Consider the following 16204-nt stretch of genomic DNA (forward strand, 5'->3'; position numbering starts at 1 on the left):
TAGAATTGTACCTGCTGCCCTTATTGCATGATCGTAAAAGGTGACTAAATTTAGGATCTTATCTTTTCTATTCTTCCTAACTTACTTTATCTTTCCCAATGCCTCCATTGGCACCGCCTCACTTTTGGCCTTGAGATGAGCGTTCGCCCCTGTAAGGAAGGCTCTATGTTCTGTCCCCTGGCCGAGACAGACCAAAGTCTATAAAAGATGTAGTTTCCGCTCCTGCTTACCGTTCAGCATAAGGGGAGTGGGACGACTGGTTTGCCCGTTGTCAGTATAATGTGACCGGGTGGGGAGTGTTGTTTGGTGTCTTCAGTTGCATGCTTCAGTGGGGCAACAGTTCCACTATACAAGAAGACACAACATGAATTTACTGCAGTCTCCCAAAACACGCACCTCGCACAACATTCACGCAACACACTGCATACATAGGAGGCCATAGCTGTTAATAGGACGTTAATTAATCAAACAAACAACACACGTAAATCATTTGGGAAAGCCAATCAAAGTGCAGTGATAGGGAAGGCCACGCGCCCTGCGCCATACGCGCATTTGTTGGATAAATGACGCATCAAAAAACATACTTAGACATTTTGATTGATCATCGGTAAGATATTATGGTTTTTGAGACGGACCCCGGTTTCTAAACACGATGACATAAGGTCTTTTTTTATTGGTTCCCCACCCGCTGATTTGTCAAATGTATACAGAGGTTATATGACATGTATTACAAACCACTAATGCATTGAAATATCGAGTTTTGTTTATCGTTTTTTTAAGAAAATGTAACTATTTATCGTGTTCTGCCTTCGAGTGTAAGTGTTTTTCATCTAAATAAGCGACTTGTCACGTGACACTCAGCAATGGTATAAGCGGTCCGATGTAAACAAAGATGTCATAACGCAAAATCTGATACTGTTCAGGGAGTTCCCTGCGTTAGAACCTAGATGTAAATCTGATACTGTACTTGCTGGTCGAAATCATCTATGAGAGATAATTTCCATTCTTTTCACTCAACAGCTTGAAAGCGACAGAGACAATTTCTTTAGCATCCCCCCGATGTGGTCGATCACATTCACGTAACTTTATCTGAAGAACACCTGAACAACGCAACCACGTGCATTACGCTAGTAATCTTCAACATCCCTTCCGTATTTGGAGACAGAAACAGTAAAATTCGTAAGCCTTCATTTCGTTTTGTTTCTACATTAAATAAATTGGTCTTTGGGTCGGTATATGAACTACATACCACTTATGTTTCTGATTTTGTATTTGACAAACAATGACGCATGAAGTGAACTAGGTAACATGTCTGTGTATTTCTGCTAACATACATATAATCAATGTTTTGTTTTACAACAAGAAAAAAAAAGTTTAATATTACTTCTAATTTTGAAGCAGTTTCTGGTTAAATTATCAGTTAACAAATTCATCTGCTAGCATTATTTACTTATTTGCTGAATCAACAGTACACTGACTAATGAGTGACTAATAAAACATTGATGATACACATGCTGATGTTAATTTTTGTTTTCGCCTCAATGTCCCTAGAAAATGTTGTTTTGGCGCATTGTCTGATCAAATGTCCCATCGAAATTTTATTTCAAGGGGACATAGTCGCATAGTAACAAATCTCCTTCCCTATCACTGAAGTGAACTGTGTTTAATTATGTTTATTCAAAAATACTTGAATAAAATAACATAGCATAACATAACAAAACATTATTTTTATTTTACTCTTTAGTGATACATGTCCATCTGAACGTATGCTTTTTGATATGTTTTTACATACCGTAAATCTGTTCAATTGCAAATTTACTTGAAACCTGCAGTCCGCTAATTATGTCATGTTCATCAATAGATGTTTTGCAACACTACGGTCAATTAGACAGAATTGTAACCCTAGATCTGACGACAAAGTTGTCTAGAGCTTTATATATCTTCCATTGCAGCTAGTTAATATATGCCCGGTATTATTTCACTGCTTCTTGATAATCTCAATTCTTCAACATTTTGAGTCTGCTGTGGATGACTAGCAAATATTGGGTCCTGTTATTTTTTAGAATTTAACAAAATATGCAATAATTTCAATAAAAAGTTATAGAGTCCTCTAACATAAACTTAAAGAATTTTGTTAAGTTCAAGTCAGTTGTGAAGTCTTGTTTACAAGTAATTTGAGTTAATATATTAGCATCATTTTTAATCTTTTTATTTTTAATTTTTATCAATATTTTAAGCTCATGTTTTTAGTTTTTAAATCAGAGATAATAATTGTCTTAATAAAATCTAGCCTTATTAGTGATTACACTTGTCTCTTAAACTTCATATACACACATGTATATTATGTGCAAATGTATTGTGTATGCATGATTGTGTAACAGGAGAGGAGAAAATGTAGCGGCCAGACCGGGATTCAAACGCGGGACCCTCAGAACACTAGCCGAGTGCTCTACCGACTGAGCTACCTGGTCTCCGATGATTGACCCAGTCCAATCCTGCTACAATCCTCCCTCCTTTCTCGAAGTCTTCACCCTCGAAGACATACGAGAATCTTCCAAATACCACCAACGTGGGTTATTTAGTTGGGCGCCAATTTTGTAACAGGAGAGGAGAAAATGTAGCGGCCAGACCGGGATTCAAATCCGGGACCCTCAGAACACTAGTCGAGTGCTCTACCGACTGAGCTACCTGGTCACCGATGATCGACCCAGTCCAATCCCGCTACAATTGTATCTCTATATTGATTAGCTACTGTTGTAGCAGAGTCAGTCAGAAGGTGATATCTTTTCCTCTACAACAGTAGCTATATATTAATTGATTACATTAATATGCTAATTCATTGTCATGTATGTTACACACTATACAAAATCCTACATACTGTTATGTTTTGTGATGTGACACTCCATTAACACGGTATCAATATGGAAAATTTGGCAAATTAAATCTGTTACACCTACTGAATTAAATGCATTAAATTGTATGTCATAAAATTAGAAAATAATGCTAGCAGTTAATTTTTGTCAACTTCGAATTTGAAAAGGAAACTGCTCCAAAATATAAAGTAATGTTCTTGTTCTTGTAATAAAATAAAACATCTATATCACATACGTTAGCAGAAATACACAGAGACACGTAAGTTCACTTCATGTGTAATTTATTTACTGTAGACAGGTATAAGCAAAACGAAATGAACACTTACGATTTTTGCTGTTTCTGTGTCCAAATACGAATGGAATGTTGTAGGCCTTGATTATTGCCACACAGGTCGTGTTGGGGAAGTACCCGGGTACCCGTCAAAATACACGTAGGAACCATGTGTAGGCTTCCCGGCAGGGCATACTGACGAAACATACTGATACTGAGTGTTAGATGTCTGTGTAAACGTAAAATTCAGTAACAAGAAGTACAAAATAGCACTCTTTTGTTCTATTTTACTCACAAAGGATGACACTTCATCTGCTAACGACATGTTCACAAGCAGCATTGTTGCAATTCTTATTTCCCATGATCGGAGAAGTGATCATGAATGGCGCACATGTTTACTTTCACTATCGGTATGCTGTATATGACAACACCAGAGGCTATCCGAATGAAGACTACGTCACTCTTTTGTACTTCCTGTTGCGCATGTGCGGTAAACAACATCAGTCACGGACATTCTGGGCTGTGTCAGCTTGTTACATTACGATTGTATGATGTTACCGATTGATATTAAATTGATATACCAATGCCATTTGCAGTTTTGGAGAATAAATCTCTCACATTTCATTATGATTACATTGAAATTTGCTCCATCTGCAGATCGCCCCAAACAACATCGGTAAATTGTACCACTAAGCAAACTCACGAAGTTGATACGTTCACATAGGAATACGTTCACATACTGTAGGAATACATGTCGAGTATCTAGGTACGGATCGGATACTTAAATTCGGGTACACGAGGACAAAATTTAGTACCCATACCAACCCTACTTATACATACTTAAATCCTGTCAATTCCTTTATTTAGTGTTATCTAAACTAGAAGTTCATCCTATATGCAAATGATTGGCGAGAATTTAGGTCATCGATCGCTATCATTCATGCAAATTATTCTCACTATTTTCCATTAATAGACAATGATATTATAGCTTTGGACACATTTTTGAAAATATAACACTTAAGGAAATACTACAGATTTTTTTCATGCAATCATAATTACACCATGACAGCATATTTGCTTTAGAAAGCGGATTTTTTGGACCTGAGGTGTAATACTTTTTCACGCTAGGTGGTGTCGTAGTCGAAAAGGCATTTCCAGTATTTCCGGTATCGCAGGCAATGACAATAGGAGATTTCAGAAAAGATGGCGATGACGTCACACAAAGGTACATCCGGGCGCTCAAAGGTACAACTCTTATATCTGTACACATAAACATTGTGGGAACACAGCCGCTTGCGATGTTTGTTTACATTTTATTGTAATAAATAGTACGCCAATCCGAGAACTATTGCGTTATTTGCATTTCAAAAAGTGTAAATAAAAATATTTTATAATACTATACAAATTTAAACATATAGTATTCATATATTTTACTCTGTTTATACTCCATTTTCGACGGCTACGAGAAAACACGGTCGCCATAACGTTTAAACATTGACATATACATGTATATTGCAAATATCAACTTGAAATTACAAATTAAATTCAAAGTCCCTCAAAATATAATTATAAGCAATTACTGCTTTCGAAGTGTTTCTTGATAAAACACTTTACGATTTGTGATTAGTGCAAAAAATTAAACATTTGCTTTCGTAGATTACCCCAAGCCCACGGCAGCCATTACAGTACAGCCGAGAACCCGAATTTCGTCCATTTTCAGTGTCATTAAATTACGTATTCTGGTTATTTTTTTTTGTCATCAACTTTGGGATTTAGTTTATAACATACAAATGAGTCAGTTTGTAGGTTCTTTTTATCATATTTTTAAACAAAACTTTGAGTATTTAGGATTCTCGAAGTCGTTCGCAATGTATCCTGGTCGGCATTTACAGTACTACGATCTGTAATTTACATGTATATCAATTTAAATGAAGTCTACCTAATATGTATTCCATTTATCTAAAAGTAATTCCACTTCAGTTTGAGACTTAACACAGCAGTCCATGGCATAAAAGCGACTGAAAATAAAATATTAAAAATGAAATCTGCAGCATGAAAACTGAACGATTTCACCATATTATTTTACGAGATCGGCAGTCATACGTGTAAAACAGTAGTTTAATTACTATTCGTAATTTGTTATGATACAAGAGTATTCCATTAAAACAACATGTACATATAAAATAACGAGTATATATCTTAAAGCGAATAGTCGGGCAAGTGACTGTAAAATCGGTAAAAATGGTATTAATATATCCGGTATAATTTCTTATGAATTAGAAAAATAAAACTTTCCGTCAAAATCGCTGTACATGCGAAGAAAATAATAATATCTATGGGAATCCTAAAAGTCCTCCCGGACGGCTAAGAGTGCAGTTCAACCTTAACGCATGCGCAACATCCAACACTCTCCGTAGTAAACAAAACATGGCTACCGTAGTTTTGAACCAAAAGGTTTCCGCCAAAACAACCAACTGACTCACCTAAAATGCGATAGGAAAGGCAATGGAGCAGCGACAATCCCAACAAATGACTCGGTAAACATTACGACGCATGGGGAGTGTTAATACAACTTGTTATAGTGAAGAGAACAGTTCAAACGAGCACGCGGCTCCGGACCGCTACTGTACGTACCTAGGCCTACTACCCGGTGCTCCCTGCTCAGCTGATAGTGAGTGAGTCTTCGTATTTTGATCATTATGTAAATAGTCCCTAGCAGTATTTTTTTTCATAAATGAGTGGTCACATATGGTCACGTGTTTCATACCTGTTCCCCAATCGCGTAAAACGTAACCCTGGGGTAAATAGCGGTTCTTTCGTGGGGCCTCTTTAGGGGTAATGAATGCCCTGTATATTTATAAAATGTACCGTTGTAATACATGTACACTTAGAATGTAACCGCTAGTGCATTATCAAGCTAAGATTTGTTTCAATTAATCTATAATATTATGCTACCGTCAATTCATACAGTTCTGATGTATATATTTATAGATTTTTAATTTGTAAATTTTTGTTCTGTACATGTTCTGGTAGTGTTATACACATACATTGTATATAGGATTTACATTGTAGGTTAATTGGTAAAATTGTATTGTATATGTTCTGATATACACATATACATATGTACATGTAGGTTTTAGCTTGTTCTTTAGATATATTTGGAGGACACATACAATATATTATTTCTGGTCATAATAATAAATAGTGTTTGTATATTTATTACAACTGTACCTGGTTCATGTGTATATGACAAACTTTACAGAGTTGAAATGTACTGCAGCCATGTATCATTTATAATTATTCTGAATTTTTGTTGGAACAATAGATAATGAATTTTGTATCTTTTTTGAAACAATATTTGATTCTATCAAATGCATCAGTGACACATTCACAACTTATAAAATGTTTTCTCTAAAATAAAAAAAACCTGTAGAATGAACCTACATTTATTCATTTATATATATTTGAAATTGATCATTTCAATTTTTGTGATATTCAACAGATATAAAAAAATTGCTGGTTCTTTTTTTCAGGCACCATGCATGCATAGTGACATGAATACAGAAAGTTCATCCCTTGGACCTGTATACAAGTGTATGTATACATATACATACAATTAGCATCATATGAAGACTGAAGAATGTTGATTTGAGTGCTCTTGAAAGTAAACTTTTCCAATATGGACCTAGAAGATCATGAACAGAACATTTAAACAGTATTAATTTATTGAATGTTCCTTTCAACTGTAATCATTAAATAAAATTATGATGCAATACTTTTTCATTGTTTAACTTTGTAGAAATATTTGTTTATATTAGTCCTCTAGATCCAGTGATTATAATTCTTGCATCCATATGCCTGCCCATTTGTTTGTCAGGGCTTGTGAGATAGCTTTTCAATTACTTTTAAAATATAAGGATTTTTTTTTTACATATAGCAATATAGATAACATTGTCTTAGGATTTCTAAATTCTACTTTACAAGAGAGTAGACTCAACATATAAATAAAACCATAAAACTAGCAAGTTATCTGAAATGTTAAAAATCTTTTTGTCTGAACCAAATTTCACATTTATTGTCTATGTGTAACTTGTACATAGACCATTTATGTATTAATACTGTAGTAACAGTGATGACAAACACATAGACTAAAATGTAGTATGTAGTACTATGTACATCTGTCTTTGATTTGAGTTCTAAACAAAAAAGTGGTACCTATTGGGAAGTTGTGACTTGGGCGGAGGGTGAAATACAGAAGAAATAGCTACACACGGAAAAAAGAAAGATATACAGTACAATATGGATTCAAAGTTGTTCCAAAATCAATGAGACTAAATAACCAAAAAAAAAAGCCATGTAAACCCCAAATATGCAATGACCAGATCAATGATAAAGCACCCTTCCACTTCCAGTTATCTGTAGCTATTTCTTCTATATTTCAACCCCCCACTCAAGTTACAACTTCCCAACCTCATGATTCTTCTGTCTTTTAGCCCCCCCACCCCCCAACACACACATACCTGATTGATTGTCATGTTATTTCAGGTTCCTATTCAGGTATTATTCCTAAAAACCTAAAAGGGTATACACACTGTGTACTCTCAAAGGAGGGGAACCACTTCATTCAAAAATGGAATTTACAATTTCATCTTAATTTTGAAATTTTCAATTTAATTATTAATTACTGGACTATTAAAACAGTATAGAACCCCTCGGCTACAGACAAAGTACTGTGGTACACATTTCTCTTAATTAATTACTTTTCTTCAACTCAATCATCTTTTTCTCCAGAGCACAAAAAAGAACAGGAAACAACAGAAAAGGAAAGTAACATACATGTAGGCCTATATGTTTTCTGGAAATATATATGATGTGTTAATTCTCACAGCATAGGCCTACATGAATGTGAAGAATTAAATATTATCAATGTTTGAGAGAATTTCCTAGTTGTAATTCTATAGCAGCTACATGGAATGTACGTTTACATATATACATTGTACGATACATATAACATCATAAAAGTTTCTTTCCTTCCAGCTGGACATTCATGTCATCTCTCTCCAGAACTCAAATATTGTTTACAAAAAAAAAACAACCAACCAGAGACATAGATAATTTAATTAAATCTCTGCAAAAAACTACACGAATAATTGAACACATATATTGTACTTGTAAAATATCTATGTATGAGCTAATTTATTTTCACATCTTTGACAGCTACATGCATGGACGTTCTATGGAACGTTTTCGTGTGGTTTTAAATGGGAAATTATGTTACGATTATTTGTATTTAACCTTCATGATTCGGTTGATGTAAAATACGACGAATGCTATGCTGCAATAATTGCCCCTTGCCGGGGCCCCATCTCTGCATCGGCCGAATATTTGTGTCGATTTCCATGTACAAGATGCTTTTATCGAAAAATGATTACAAAGCATTGTCATTAATGTAAGAATACTTCATTTGCATCAAATCTATCATCTCAAAACAACAATTTGCATACCGCATTAGTGGTTTATCACACGAAACGAAACCGACACGACTGAGAAACACATGTCCATGTTGACATTTCCACGCAGCCTCGTTTTCAAAGAGTTTGGAGAATTTATATTTAGAACTGTGCTAAATTTACACGGGGCTTCCCCAAAATTTCAATGGTCAAAACTGGACACCGTAAGCAGAACTTGACCATCATTATGGTATACAATGACTTTTGGAAGGCCAAAGAACGCATTTAGACTGGTTTCCTTTGCCCGACTATTCACTTTAAACAAGCACTTTTTGAGATAAAAGTGTTGGTAATTATTAATATGATTTATTTCCCTAACAATGCTGTGGCCTGCGCGCGGTGATCTACCAGCGACGAAGCCATACACGAGCGGCCGTGGTCTGGTCAGGTGCACGTTTTGTTTATATCATATCGTATTGTGAACAGTTTTTCATGTATAACAGAAACATTATAAATTGAAATAGATCATCTTTTCATAAACACCTTTTCACAACCTGAATTTATACGTATTAACAAAACCGGGTAGGCCTACGTGTGATGGCCCGACAGCGCTTCGATAGGTGGCTTCGACACTAAAATTTAGCAATAAACAAACGAAAATATAAAAATGTTATCATCCGTAACCTGTGAAACAATAAGAAACCAATTCAAAATCAGAATTTGCAAGTATGAAAGCGTAAACTTTTGACAAAGTATCGATTATGAAGCAGGGATGTACGTATCTGTTATTGTTTTTATCAGTCGCCATACTGTGTTTGTACCTTTGAGGACCCGGATGTAAACTTTCTGTGACGTCACGCCATCTTTTCTGAAATCCCCTATACGCTGTAAGGCTATATAGCCTTAAGCGTAAAAATCGGTAAATATCATACTCTACGTAGTTACATAATAATACGTATTCGTATGGAAAGGGCGATAATGTTCTTACATAATCATCCTAGCAGCCCCAAAAGTACAAAAGATGGGCCGATCGGGGTCTGGAAAGTCATGACTAATTCTCAGATCTCCGTGGCTACAAATTGTCAAGTTCCCAGGTGGCATGGGGATGAAAGGTCAGACTGGTTAGATACGGTGGCATTAACCCATCTCACGCGCAAGCCAAGGCTTCTGATTACGTTACACTCCAAGCCTTGGCTAGCGAAGATGTCTGAAACCCAGTGTCATGGGGATGAAAGATCAGACTGGGTAGATATGGTGGCATTAACCCATCTCACGCGCAAGCCAAGGCTTCTGATTACGTTACACTCCAAGCCTTGGCTAGAGAAGATGTCTGAAACCCAGTGTCTTAACTCCACTATGCTCCTATTATGGGCTAATTAACGTGGGTGACCGACCATGGGTTTATGGCAGGGAGAGTCTGGTCAAGGTGTATCATATGTCAGATATGGTCCAGAATTTCTCAAATCCATGTATTCCGCTGGCCCCACCCACTGGGGGTCTGAGGATTAGTTACAGTTTATATCAATAGGGACCCGCCAAAACACCACAGGGATCTGAGGATTGGTGAAAGTTTATATCACTGTGACCGATGCCCAGGTCGGTTTGGGCAAGTCACGTTAGAATTGTTGTTGTAGTTTGTCAAACTCATCGTCTTTACGCTGGGGAATTAGCGGGGCACGATTAACACATAGTATAGGTTACGATTGTTTATTTACAAGTGAGAGGTAATATAAACATGTTGACAATAGTCCAAGTAATAACAGAATAGTCACAAATATAAACACAGTTGAAGTCGTAGGGGAAAGTCAAGTCACCATGATAAGTTAGTCAAATTATTCTACATATCCATAATCAACTTCATATAAAATCCCATAAGTATGGGTAAAATCCAAATATCAGTCTGACCGCTTGATTCTTTTAACTTAGTTAAATGTGCCGTATTTTTCATACTCACGAATCAAGATGAGCTTTTAATATGTTATTCAGCACCCAAAATTACCAATTTTTTGAAAATTACAGTGCTTTCAATGCATAGGTTTTAATTTTACATGTCAAAATTATCGCCCAGTTACGGCACATATAATTAACTTGATTCTTATTGTTCTCTGTGTCCCTAACTAACTTTCTCTAACCAACTAACTACCTATTTGTTGTATCTCCTTAAATAAGAATCCTATACCTACTCTAAATTATGACAGGTGGGTGGCAATTGCCTGTTTACTCAAAGTTCTCAAAATAGAGTGGCATGCATTTCTCAAGGCAAAAATGGGCGAGAATACAATAAACATGTCTACAAATGTAAGTGAGAGGTGTGAGTTGATTTAAGGCTTAATCCTTTCCTGTTTGTCCCAGGAAGTAAGGGATTAACTCTGGCATACATGTAGATAATTAATTACAGGTAAAAACAAAAATGACTAACATATGACAAAAATGGTTCAGATAATGATTTTAAATTAATTTCTAATTAATGACTATTTGAATAAAGAGAAAACTATTATAAATAGTGCAAATCTGGCGCGTAGCTGCCATCATCCTCGATACTCCAGGGGTTCCGATCACTTTCGATCTCTACACCCCTGGACTATCTCATAGTAAAACTGGAGGCAACAGAATAGAACAGGTAATTTAGTCATTTGATGTACATCAAAAGAGCCGTATAACGGTACACTGTGGTTGACTGTGTGGCTTAGATGTTAGGCGTCGCTCTCTCTGTAGTCTTCAAAGGAAATCTTTGCTAGCCTGTGATTGGTCAAATGTTTTCCGCTGAGCTGCCTTCAATTTCACTATGAGATAGTCCAGGGGTGTAGAGATCGTAAGTGATCGGAACCCCTGGAGTATCGAGGATGAGCTGCCATGTAAGCACATAAGCCCGTGCATGCACATCATTTTCCTAAATATGTGTATTAAACTTCGAGAAATGCCAATATTCGAGGCACGTATAGAATGTACTGGTCAGTAACTTTGGAGTTTTATGTGTTTGTTTTTGTGAAACTCGTTTTAAAATGAGTATACAACGTGTGAGAGTGACAGTCTATACATTGTAAAAGTTTTGGTAATATACAGATAAAAACTGTGTCTTGTTTTCCTGATAATGTTCGTAACAGTACGTTCGCCTCCGTATCAAGAGCAAAATAAAAGTGTAAGTCAAAAAGCTACGTTGGTGAGATTAGGTCCCTCATGATGGACTGCCAGTTAATTTTAGGAGCCGGTTTAAGTGATTTTTTTCGCCTGAAAGGAACTTTAATTTGATTCTAGGAATTTCGGGTTTGGAAGTCGTGGATTAGAGATCATTGTATGGAGTGTTTGAGTTTCGATGTGGTGATGCTCACTCTGTACCTGGATTAGGCCGAATCATCTGTCTCTTAAAATGAGATGAGCGTATCTAAACGACAACAAAAAGAAAATGAACTCATTTTAAAAGACAGATAATTCGGTCTATATTCCGTCTTTGCATATTACAGAATTAGCTCCCTTGCGGGTAGGTATCGATTGTTACGTCATTATTTTAGGAGCGCAATTCACATCGTTTTCTCCGAAAAGTATGACGTTTCGCTCGCAAACACATGACGTCACAATCAATACCTACCCGCAAGGGCAGATAACTCTGTAAAATGCAAATACAGAATATGTGGATATGTACTTTATACTCATATATATTTCATAAACAAGTTTCTCTGGTGAAATTATAGCATGAACATTATGAAAGTAAGAAATAAAGACGTTACCTATAGATATTGGGGGATGATCTGAACTTTGCTAATCCTAAAGAACGAACTGATCTTCTTGCTTACAGACGGAATAAATTTCATATCTTCCAATTCAGCATAAGTGCACATTCATTGAACACTTAGCATCAAAGATAACGTATACCTACCTGAAATAATATTTTAAAATGAACTAATTTCCTATGACATTACGAGACTAAAAAGAATATTTGATATACCCTACTAGCATGACCCATTTGATGTTAACTATTTTGCATAATGGTAGATCATGCAAAAACTGCTAAAAAGCGACAAAATGGCACCATTTCAAATCTAGATTTTCATTTTTTTTCCCGGGGAGACTCCCGCAGACCCCCTTCCAACCTTCTTCTTAAGTGCTTACACATCCAGCACCACTCAGCTGCGTGTGAAATCAATATGGCTCCACCCAAACACCGTATGCAGGGATCTGAGAATTATCAAAGTCAGTTTAAAGTGTTCATAGACCATTTTTAGATATTTTAGGCGTCTCTAGATAAAAATACACGATATCGATGTCGTGTATGGTACCGTGTAGAATATGATTTTACCAATTTTTGATCTGGACCCCTAAAACGTCTCTATGGGCACGTGCACTCCGGTGGGTTCATATTGATATTTATATATATATAATGATTGTAACTAATTCTCAGACGCCTGTGACTGCCTAGACCTTTACTTGGTTCACGTATTGCATATCAGACTACCCGTTGTATTTGAAAGTCTCTAAATCCAGCTGCCATTGACATAAATGTACTCAGGACGGGTCGGTGGTCCAAAGCCTCTTTACAGGATCAGATTTTGAGTTGCAGGAAGGGCAGGGGCCAATAGGAGCCCAATTGTTCAAAAGATGATTAGGCTAATCACAACTTACTGACAATTTCAAAAGGCCCATTATGTTCATAAACAAAACAACTATTCCAGAGGGATCTTGGCGCCCACCAACGAATGATCTATGTATGAAAATGGAAAGAGGGATCTTTCCCAACTTTGAAACGTAATGGGGGTGGGGGGTGGGGCAAAGTCCTCAATATCTTGTAACACCCCCCCCCCGCGCCGCACCGACAGGAGGAGATTAATTCAACACACAACCATATATACTGTATATAATTTTTTCATGTATCATTCAATATAATCCTTCTACACATTTATAGACAGTGGAGTCGCTAAAAGGAAATTAACGAATTTGCAAATTGGCCAAATTAGCGTGTGAACGCCGAAGGCGAGAGATTTAGGGGTCTAGGGGTCGACCCCGGGAAAAATATTACGATTTAGAATGGCCGAGATGAGTTTTACTATGTATTTTGATAATTTTGCGAGGGCCCGAAAGCGCGAGATTTTTGTGTTTGGGGGGAAGGAAATACAAATGTAGTACGTAGAATCCCTTAATGGACATTTTTAGTGAATTTAATGTCTATTGAATTTCTACTATTAAAGGTTTGAACATTATGTGCTTGAATGTTTTAGAATGAAGTAAGAAAAATGTGTAGGAGGACCCTTTTTTCTTTCAAATTTGCAATTTTAGAACATTTCACACGGCGAAAATGGGGGAGGGGGCAAAAAGACATGTTTGCACCCCCCACTCCCCCTCCCGCTGCCTACGCCCTTGCTTCATATAACATTTGGAGAAACAGCGATAACAAACTTCAACGATGAAATCCAAGATGGCGGCCGGTTGGCCATCTTGTTGACTGAACTGTCCTAAAAGGCACTATGCACATCAAGGGCCCAAGGGGAACTTACATGTGAAATTTGAGAAGAATCCACTCAGTAATTTCTGAGAAATAGTGGTAACAAACTTTAAATATCTAAATTAAAGATGGCGGGCTGTCGGCCATCTTGTTGACCGACCATTCTCAAAATGCATTATGCACCGTCCAAAGGCCTAAGGGGACCTACAGATGAAATTTAAGAAAGATCCCTTAAGCTCTTTTTGAGAAATAGCGGTAACAAGAAATGTTAACGGACGGAAGGATGGGCGGACGACGGACCACGGACGAAAAGTGATTTGAATAGCCCACCATCTGATGATGGTGGACAAAAAAAAGTTTCTTATGAAACAATAATAACAGAAACAATTTGTTATTGATGGCTTAAGAGGGAGTTACAACATCAAAAAAATGCAAGATCCCCTGCGTAATCCACTTTGCTGTGTTGCTGTCTGGTGCAGTGATGGTCAACCAACGTGCGATAATTAGGACAACACATACATGTAAGAGTATATACATATACTTACAAAAGAAATAAAACAGTTTTTTCCGCCCTAGCGCTTTCTCAGCTCTTGCCGGTCTTCAGGGGTTTGGGTTTTATAGTTGTGTTCATTTTAAATATTAACCATTACATGGACATGTTACTCTTTTACATATATTTTTTTGTCAGCGAGCTAAGTACCTGTGGTACGACCCGAGTTATGCAAATTCATATTAACCTTCATTTTTTTCAGAAGGTGATGGCAGGGTAATTAAGACATGTAAGCAGGGGCACAGCTTAATTTCTAAAGATACAAAAATTCAGCAATACTTAGTTTTAATTACATTAATTACTGAATTATTTACCCTGTCACAGAAGTTTTGTACAGGTATTCATGTTAAGCTAATAACTTCTCTGGCTACAAAATTATCAATCTCGTTTTGCATTAAATCCAGTTTAAAAATCAAAAGCTGTTTATGAAATATAAAGGGAGTTTTGTAGAACCGTTAAAGTTTTCAACTTAACATTAGTATAAAACTTCACCATCTCCTAAACAATTTCATTAAAACAATTAAATGTTAATTTTCATAACGCGGATCGTCATATGTTTCTCACTGTCGTGTTAATAACCGCGCGGTAGTTGACTATCACTGCACCAATGACAAAACAGCGACATGAATTAATCTTCACTGGAAACAAAGATTACGCAGGGAAACTTAAATTTGCTTTTGCGTTGTAATCTCAGCTATGATCTTACGCCATCAATCTGATTAAAATACAGATCCCCATTATACATTACGTACGTAATAAGATCCTCATTATTATACACTACGTTATTACGTAGTGTATAATGGGGATCTGTATTTTAATCAGATTGTTACGCCATCAATATAAATTCTTTGTTACGGAAAGTTAATGTGCCTTTAAGATAACTTAACAACATTATACACTATTACTTACATGCACCTATCCGGCAACTTTGGAGTAAGTACAAATGCAGACAATTTCACAGGTTTCACATACAAATGAGTAGCTGCAATATTGTAGCTCAAAAGACTTTTAGACAGAAAATGGTGTCGTCTTTAGAGCTACAATTGGTGCCTATTACTGCTAACGGAGCAAAGTGATGATTATACAAACCATTATAAAACGTTTCTTTTGCATTTTATCGTACTTTTTTGATATCGCTTACCTACTAGGGAATAAAACTGAACTATATAAAATATTATACGCTTAAAATAATTGGAAATCTACAAAAAGGTATAGAAAACTATGCCCGAGTGATTTTCGGAGGCAGTGCTCCACTACGACACATATGGACCAATTCGTACCCGGCCGAAAGGTATAGTAGGCCAGGTACGTATATTCGTTCTAACAAATGAGAAACCAAACATTCACTTGAAAGTCGCATTATTTTTTCGTAATATTTTCAATCGTAACAAAATAACAAATTTTGCCAAATAATAGCGTTGATAACAATTATGACGATATTTTTTAATTAAAGGTGCCGTAGTTAATCAGGATTGTAGCAATGATTGGGGAATATCAAGAGATTCCGTTATTTACACTCTGTTGGTGCCAGAGTCCACACATGGGTATAACCTTTGACCCCAGGTATGTTTGTCAACTGATACATTGTAGATGTTAACAGACAACGCTAATGTACGGAAACGTATT

The 16204-nt window shown here is 36.4% G+C and overlaps 2 long non-coding RNA genes across 3 annotated transcripts; one reads left to right on the forward strand and one right to left on the reverse strand.

The window, feature by feature from the left end:
* Positions 1-4887: 4887 nt before the first annotated feature.
* On the reverse strand, positions 4888-9478 carry LOC138309311 (uncharacterized). The gene is made up of 2 exons (XR_011206243.1): positions 8911-9478; positions 4888-5342 (listed from the first exon to the last, which is right to left on the reverse strand). It is a non-coding gene; the product is annotated as an uncharacterized lncRNA (long non-coding RNA).
* LOC138309310 (uncharacterized) lies at positions 5349-6922 on the forward strand. Of its 2 annotated transcripts, none has more exons than XR_011206241.1 (2): positions 5349-5819; positions 6678-6922. It is a non-coding gene; the product is annotated as an uncharacterized lncRNA (long non-coding RNA). The 2 variants fall into 2 exon arrangements; XR_011206242.1 differs by having other exon boundaries at positions 5349-5815.
* Positions 9479-16204: the final 6726 nt, after the last annotated feature.

The sequence above is a fragment of the Argopecten irradians genome, chromosome 15, assembly GCF_041381155.1.
Source record: "Argopecten irradians isolate NY chromosome 15, Ai_NY, whole genome shotgun sequence".
Taxonomy (NCBI): Eukaryota; Metazoa; Mollusca; class Bivalvia; order Pectinida; family Pectinidae; genus Argopecten; species Argopecten irradians.